The following is an 8,365-nucleotide window of genomic DNA, read 5'->3' on the forward strand; positions in this document are numbered from 1 at the left end:
GCTGGAAGAATGCCTACCGCCAACATCAATGGATGGGAATTGCTTATTCCACGCACTGTGTGAACATATTTGTAGAGTTAAGGACATCCCACGGACAGAACTATCTCACTACGAGTTACGCGAACTCATTTTAAACTTCATGTCGGAATCAAAAACTGAGCTTCAGGTAAGAAATAGCATATAGCATTTTTGTTCAGTTACATTCTCATAGATTTCTGTGAGACGAGTCACAAACATGTATTAACATTACGGCAAATAGTAGTTTCTTCATGCTCAATATTTGAATGACAATATAGTTATTAATATCCAAAAACAATGCAGTTAGTATTATTGAGAGTATATTGAGAGGTTTTATCCTTAAATTTTAATAATTAACATAAGTCATTCCCGATTAAAAAAATAATATGATAAATGCAGTTTAGTATCATGTTGTACCGTGGGATTTGTTTGTGTCTTTTTTATTATTATTTGTTATTCCATGTGTCGTTCAACTATGTAAATTATACATAATATGTAACATAATATTTAGGGTTTTGACAGAATCAGAAAATTGTATAAATACAAATAAAGACAGTCATTGCGCATTATTAATACTAAACAATTATTGCATAATTTATTTTTCTCTGATTTTCTAAAGGGCTTACTATGTGTTGAACTACGTAATATGAAAACAACTTTTGAGAATTACATCGACTACATGAAAGGACCGAGCGTTTGGGGTGACCAGATTATACTTGTTGTAGCTTCAATTATGTTACAATCGGAAATTAAGCTTGTAACCCCAACTTATACCAGGATCATAAGTCCGCCACATGACGTACCACTTAACGAGATGATATACCTAGGGTATCTGCCAAACCTTCATTACATGGCGGTTAAACCTTTACAAGGTCAGTGTGTACAATAATCATTCATTTTTAAACTTTCTTTAAAATTCCTGTTCTTTGTAAATTAACAAGACTTCATGCTGTATTGTATTATGCAGAAATTAACAAGGATACAATGAAATACAATCTACGAGTTAATCCATCAAAGGTAATTATACGCAGTGAATGCTGTAAAAAATGTGTAAATCAATCTGAATTACGAATATGAGCTTCATATTTCTCGTTGTTATGGTTGAATGTAGAAATATTTTACACTGTACTAGTATACATCGACGTATTGTTTTATTACAGAAACGCTTTTCTGATAAGTGGATAACAGAGACTGTAAAGAAGAAAAAAACTGCGGAAAGGTACGAAGCTCTAAAATAACAATAAAATACGAGATAACTGTTCTGTAATTTTTCAACACAGCGTGCCAAGGATATTTTAGATATGGTATATACGTTAGTTGATCTCATCTATGTTTGAAATTCTATATTATTTCAGTGACATTGCTATTATTATCGGGGACAGCGAACAGGATCATCAAAAACCAACATTAGGTAAGTAAGTACAAATCTAATGTGCCACCCAAGATAAATTGTGTTGTGCAATTTATTCAGTTTTTGAGCTTAGCAAATAATGCAATAACGAATTGAAAGGCAATAAGAATGTATGGTATTTGGCCTCAAGTTGGCGCCAGTACAGTCCCCATTGTTCCATTGGCGGCTCCTTTGTAAACTTTACCCCATGACCTCAACTTGACTTCGTGACCTTGATCAGGCCTCTGGGGCACCTTGGTTCTTTGAAACACATGCGAACACCAACACACATTTACATATTAGATTTTTTTTTCCAGAAACCTCAGGTCTGTCACAAATGCATAGGCGAAATGATGAAGTACGTATAGATTAATTAATTTCATGAAAATTAATTGCATTTATTGTTACATACTAGTATGTACAAATATACAACCTAAATATATGTACTACCGGGAATTATATGTTCAAGGCATGTCAATGTAATATGTATATGATTTGTAATCACAATAATTCGTTTATAAACTAATGAATAGAATCCTGATGATGTCAGTACATGTGTCGATGCCAATGATGTAACTGAGGATAATAGTAATGCCATAGAAAGTAGTGAACCAAAGTTTGTATTCCAGAAAAGAGATATCATTAGAGAGGTAGGTTACACAAAACCTGCGAATTAGCTAACAGTCAATTCAATAAATTCAGTCATGCAATATCGGAATATTCAAACTTAGCGAAAGTGAATATCCCTGTCTTATAAATGTTTTCTTGCATGTTATTTCTTGATAGTTACCTTCTTATCATTGGTATATGGAACATATAATAATGTCACATTGTGAACAGAAAAGGTAAATTATATTTTAATACTTTTATGTTAGCAGTTTTAAGTACACACACATTTTTCTTTCGCATACTTCAGAATAGTTTGTTCTCAAATTTGACGGTCTTTCTTTGATGTTTTGACAGAGAGTTGCCTGAGGCAAAAAGACATGTAGAATGTCTCGAAGGTGACAGAGAGAAAACCCGCCTGAAGTATTGCTTTGGACTCGATCTTTTCACCCTCGAGGTAAGCTGACTATAAGCTAATCAGTGTTGCTAACTTGAGTCTGTTTAATATAGAATAGAGACTTAACAAGACCTGGCTTTAATTTGTTACAGGCTGTGGATTCCCTTATTGAGTATTTAAATAATAAATGTGTAATAGTTAAATCCGGTCCCAGGTATGTTAACGAGTTATTTTGTCATGAGTTATTCTTTAACTTTTATACTCACTTTTGTAAATTTGTTTGAAAATTTGTATTTTTCGTTCTCATCCAATAATTTCACAACTCTTATGTTTGCTCTATACAATAGAACCTGCGATTAGGTTTACTTCTCGTGGGCGTGCAATCAAATTTTCCAAAATCTCGAAGCAATTTAACTTTGAAACACTCCCACTAACAGAAGAGTGGGAACAATTTGTACTTTAGTGGTTTCATACGAAATATAGCTTTTGTTGTTTAATTTCGAAATATTGACAACATGAACGCCAATACCATGTCAACATAAATGAAGAACGAACATTATCCAAGTGTCCACGAACTTTAAGATATACCTCAAAACTTCTATTTCAAACGATTGTCAATAGAGGACACCTGTTAAAAAATAGGCAATACTTTCACAGTACAACTTCAGCATTAAGCATGGACAAGTTATTGAATGCCAATTATTGAATTATACAGATTGTACGACAGATTCTCTACGATAAGAACACCCTCTGGCAAGAGTGATGATATACTAACAGAAACTTTCAGAAATGGGTCAGTATGTTAACATATTTATATATTGAGTTTCATTATCATTTAAGTAAGATTGGTTAGTAATTGTGATTGTTTTTACAGCCCACCATCGATGGTAACCGCATATATGTTTCAAGTATTATCAAAAGAAATAATGATTAAACTTGCAATGGAAAAACATGGATTTACATACACTGAAGCCGACCAACATTGCTCATCGACAGAAATCAGTAACAGTATGTACGATTAGAATCTAAGTTGCAATCAATTTAGTATTTCTGTACTAATATTTCGACTATTTCATATAATTTTATAGAATAATAAGGTTGATACAGAGTTATGTTTTAATATGCCAAATACATTGTTATAATTTATGTTACCCTTATGTTCTTTATACGTGTTTTAACTGTAATCATTTATCTGCATAATATTAAATAAATTCCAGTTAAAATTGTTAATAGAGTGTTGTATCTACCAGGTACATTCATATAACTTAACTGCACATTTTGCATTGTTGCATATAATAAATGTATAAACTAAATGTCGTTTTGACTATTTATTTGATACAGAATTTTTAATATAATGTCACATTCAAATAATTACTACTTTATGTGACCTAATACACATCATGTAATTCCATACTCATTCAGAGCACGGTAGTTATAAGTATTTATCAACCAATATCAATCCTTAACGTGTCCATGCAATACCATAACTATCTGATTTTTGTTTAGGTAAACAGTCTCGGCGTATGAGATCAGGAATCAAACATATGAGTAAGTATTTTACATGACCGCATTTAGATAATAAAAACTTAGAGTTAAGATTTGGGAATATTGCGTTTACTTTTTTATTGTGTAGCCTATGAATACGAGGGAAAATCGACGATTAACATTGTTTACATAAGTATCGATGAGGTGGTGGATTGACGAACATCTTGCCGACTGAGGGCAGTGTTACATTAGCTAACTAAGTTATATTCCGTGTTAATTATTTCAGGTGTAATCAGGACAGAAGTATCCACGGAAGCAATATACGAATCTGAGTTCGAGAAAGCAAAAGTTGACACAGCATAACATTGTATCAGTCTCATTATTCTACAACAGAAATCACTATCTGTGTAATTTCTTTCACGCATTTTTTCAATAAATAGATCACGTTTCTGTAACAAATCGTTTAGATTATTACATGTTCGAGCATACCGAATGGTTTCACCTTTGATAAATTCATTTGAATACTGATGTGGGATGACAAAAATTACGTTTATTGAAATATTGAAACGTTTCCGTTGTCTTGCGTTAGGGAATATTCAAATGTGAGCCGGTATTTGTTATGAAGCATGTTGGCTTCCTTAACAAATGTGTTTAATTCTAGTACTAACATGAAGATGTCATTTCGAAAGCGGTACAAAGTTTTGATATTTTGAGCACTGAGTAGTAAAATTCGATTTTCCAGTGGGTGGAATGTTATTATGTAAGCAATCTCAGGCGAAGCTGGTGATCCCATGCTAATTCCGCATGTTGGGGTAGGTATAGAATAGGTTAGAATAACGTGCCATAGTTTGAAATTTATGAAAATAATGGTTTCAAATACTCAATCCATATTATCACGGCGCACCTTTAAACTCAGACAGGACAGGACTGACACAGACAACACTCTAACTCATGTATAGAAATTAGATCACTGTGTGTCCTTTTCGAGAAACAATATATACAGATTTTCACTCAACGTGAATCACTATGATGCACGTTGTTGTTCGTAAAACAGAAGAAAATCAGTTCAGAAAATAAGTGTTGACACCGTTATTGAAATGTACAAAATGTTATCTATACAGATATGTTGAATAAATTGAAATACACTATTAATAGTAAAAATGCATTGCTCATTTTAAAAAGTTAAAGGCGCATGTTAATTACGTATATTTCCATAACTATATATATTTCCATAATCTTTGTACAGAAAACTTACTTTCTGACCTCAAAATGTAGCATATTTGTATCGGGTCTGTGGTTACGCTCACTTGTGAACAGTTTTCCGTAACGAATACGACGACCAACAATCGTTTGTCGAAATAGGGTGGTCCTATGACATTGGTGCTAAAGTGTTTTTTGTTTTTTCTGGCCCTGAAATCACCACCGTAGGGTATTTGTGTCGGATAATTATATATTTCGCATGGTTCATTCATTTATTCACATTTTTCTGCAAAAATTATCGAAAACGAACAATTTAGGCCCAAATTTATACTGTGATAAATTATTATATTGTTTTCAATGTTTATTGTGCTAAGGAACATTTTACTACAAACATTTTCAAAATTGTCTGTAATTGTGTCGATTTTAAAATAGCGTTCGCTAGCTTCACCCTAGTTGCTCTACTATTGAGGTCGGTATGTTAGGGCATTGAAACAATACTAAAACGAAGCCCTTAAAAGTTTCCCAATTTAAAGTGCTAATCAGCACCGGCTTGAGATCATTCATATAGAAGTAAACCGGACCATACCGTACCGAGCGTCAAAATCCCGGCGAGCGTCGGTTGAGTAAGTCGCTCGGGGTTAGATCGAAGTCACAGTAGAGGGCGCATCGCTCTGTAATAGAACGCGCTGTAGTGGAACAGCGCGTTCTAATAGAATGGCCGGAGCCAACTCTATTTGAAATCACGCGTAGAACTCCATCCGAACCAGACTCTAGTAGCGTAAACTTATTGCAATTTGGGCCCTGTTTGTTCTTACAAGTTTTCTAAGTTTCACTTATCATTATTTAGTAAACAGGTCTCTGAAACGATTTAATATATCCGTAAAATACGTGGCAATCGACGATTGACTTCGAAACGTTCGAAATTTCGAACAAACTCCCGGCACACCTTGCGCGATATGCGTCAGATCGGTGTAGAAGACGCCGAACTGCAGCGTCAATGGGACCAATCTTCTTCGTAGTGGGATGTTCCCTGGCGACTACCTAGCTTAGTGATAAAAGACCCATAGTCTCGGCGACGGAGATTCATTCTATCCTCGGGGGCGGAGCTACGTCACGGACGTTCCACGTTAAAGAAGCGCACTACTCTACCATGCATTTATATGGGCTTTGTGCGCGCTGCTGTGGAACGCCTGTCGAGCCGGTGAAAATTCGAGAAAACAACACAAACTCAACTTTGAAGTAATCCTGAACAACCGAATTTATATATGTTACACAAGTAGGGCTAATCTTGTTACACTGTTCAGGTGAGTCTCAACAACCATCCCACCGTTTTACGCGAGTTTTTGACCTTTGTTTTCACCGCGATGGTTGCCAGGCGGTGAAAATGCCCGGATGTCCGTTCCCGAGGATAGCTGACGTTTGAAATTTGTCATGTGACCTAAGTTTAATAAACGGATCGTTTTTTTTTTTTTTTTTTTTTTTTTTTTGCAAAATGTTTCAAAGATTTCGTTTTTAAACCAATCGGATAATTAGTCAGGCAATTAACTCGTTTGGTAGATTATGCTTCAATCACATCATACTGATTCGTTCACTGAAATAAATACAAGAGTTCAAGTAATACCATTATTGTTTGCCATGTACTCGCGTCACGCATGCGTGAGATATGGGTCTCATAGAAACAAAGATGACGATTTTGACTGTTGCGCACACCAACCAGTGTAGACTGAGAGGTTGCCAAGCTTTTATTTGATTTTTTTGTGTGATTGAAAGGTATCCAAGGAGTCGCCGGCGGCGAATTGTGCAAGTGGGGCCCAGGACAAAACTCATACTTGTGATTCCATAAGAAAAGCGAACTTGATTTGGGGAAAATCAATGTTTATCGACACAAATGTCGCGCATGCGCGGCAACTACCGCCAATTTAAGGGTGGTAGTCGTCACGCCACGCATGCGCGAGATATATGGGTGCCATATAAACAACGGCTTTGACTGTTGCGCAGATCAACGAATACAAACTGAAACGTGACCAAGCTTTATTTAGGTATTTTAAGGTGATTGGAAGGTATCACCGGCGGTGCTCGTACAAGTCGCGTCCAGGTCAAACGTCATACTTGTGATTTCAATAAAAAGAGCGCATTGGATTGTGGGAAAATCAATGTCTATCAACGCAAATGTCGCACATGCGCGAATATGGTCCAGTTAACGGAAAGGTCAAATGTTAACCACTGGGGCTTGTGGTTGGTCATTTATAATTTATAATCATTTATAAATATTTCATATAAAACAAAATCACGCCTTCATAAAACCCGGTGTAGTGGACGTAATATTTTTCAAATGTTACGTCCACTAAGCATTGGAATATAGAGCGTGTCTAACGATAGCATATACGTCATACAGTGTCCGATCCCGCACGGTTTCTCTGCAGACAATCCTTAAAGTGGGAGGGTCGTTGCCTACGCACGCGCGAGGATTGAGTCCAAAACGACGATTACAACACACGCTAAAAATGCAAAGACTCGTGGGTAGACGCTTGTTCAGGGCTCATACCACTAATTGAATTTCCATAGACGACAATGTTAACATATGACGAGATTGCTATATGAAAATGATGAAGAAAGTTGAAAACATGGCTCAACAACCATATGAAAAAAAAAACTAACATGTTGGCCAGCTCAAACTCTTACAAATCTCAGGTAAACAAGACACACCTACTGTATTTGGATTGCACCTAGAGAAGTCACTGGAAAAACATCAAAATTAGAACATCCAAATACACACAGAATAAACCCACCGGTACACAGTCGCTATGTAGTAAACAAAAGACCACATGTTGGTCTCATCTTTGACCCAGGTGATTACGCCCTCAAACAGGGAGCACCTGAGAAAAAACAAATTTAAAAAATTTCATTGGTTCTTGCTAGGCATTTAAATTGGTTGATTAGTGGTACGAGACCTAAACAATGACACGCTATGGCCACCTAACGCATGCGCAGGTGACGACTCCCCCGCTTTAAATGGCAAAAACGCGTTCAATTTTCAAGTACCAGAGCCAATGTGGTGTATGTTGTTGGCAGTGAATACGACATTTTGATAGTGTGAATTCGGCCAAGGTCGTAATCGTGAAGCGACGATCGAATAAATGACGTGACTAAGGTATAAGGATAGATCCTGTTGAGACCAAATTTATTTATGTTCGGTTTGCGGTAGAGCGCCCTCTTTGGTAGATGGGGATTAGACTTTTGTTTGACCTGGTCTCGTGCAGTCAGCCGTT

The 8,365-nt window shown here is 36.0% G+C and overlaps 1 long non-coding RNA gene across 1 annotated transcript; it reads left to right on the top strand.

The window, feature by feature from the left end:
* The first annotated feature begins 3,351 nt into the window (after positions 1-3,351).
* Positions 3,352-4,355, top strand: LOC146732799 (uncharacterized). Its single transcript, XR_014926911.1, has 3 exons — positions 3,352-3,419; positions 3,918-3,959; positions 4,183-4,355. It is a non-coding gene; the product is annotated as an uncharacterized LOC146732799 (long non-coding RNA).
* Positions 4,356-8,365: the final 4,010 nt, after the last annotated feature.

The sequence above is a fragment of the Saccoglossus kowalevskii genome, chromosome 17 (assembly GCF_978046115.1).
Source record: "Saccoglossus kowalevskii chromosome 17, keSacKowa6.1, whole genome shotgun sequence".
Lineage (NCBI taxonomy): Eukaryota > Metazoa > Hemichordata > Enteropneusta > Harrimaniidae > Saccoglossus > Saccoglossus kowalevskii.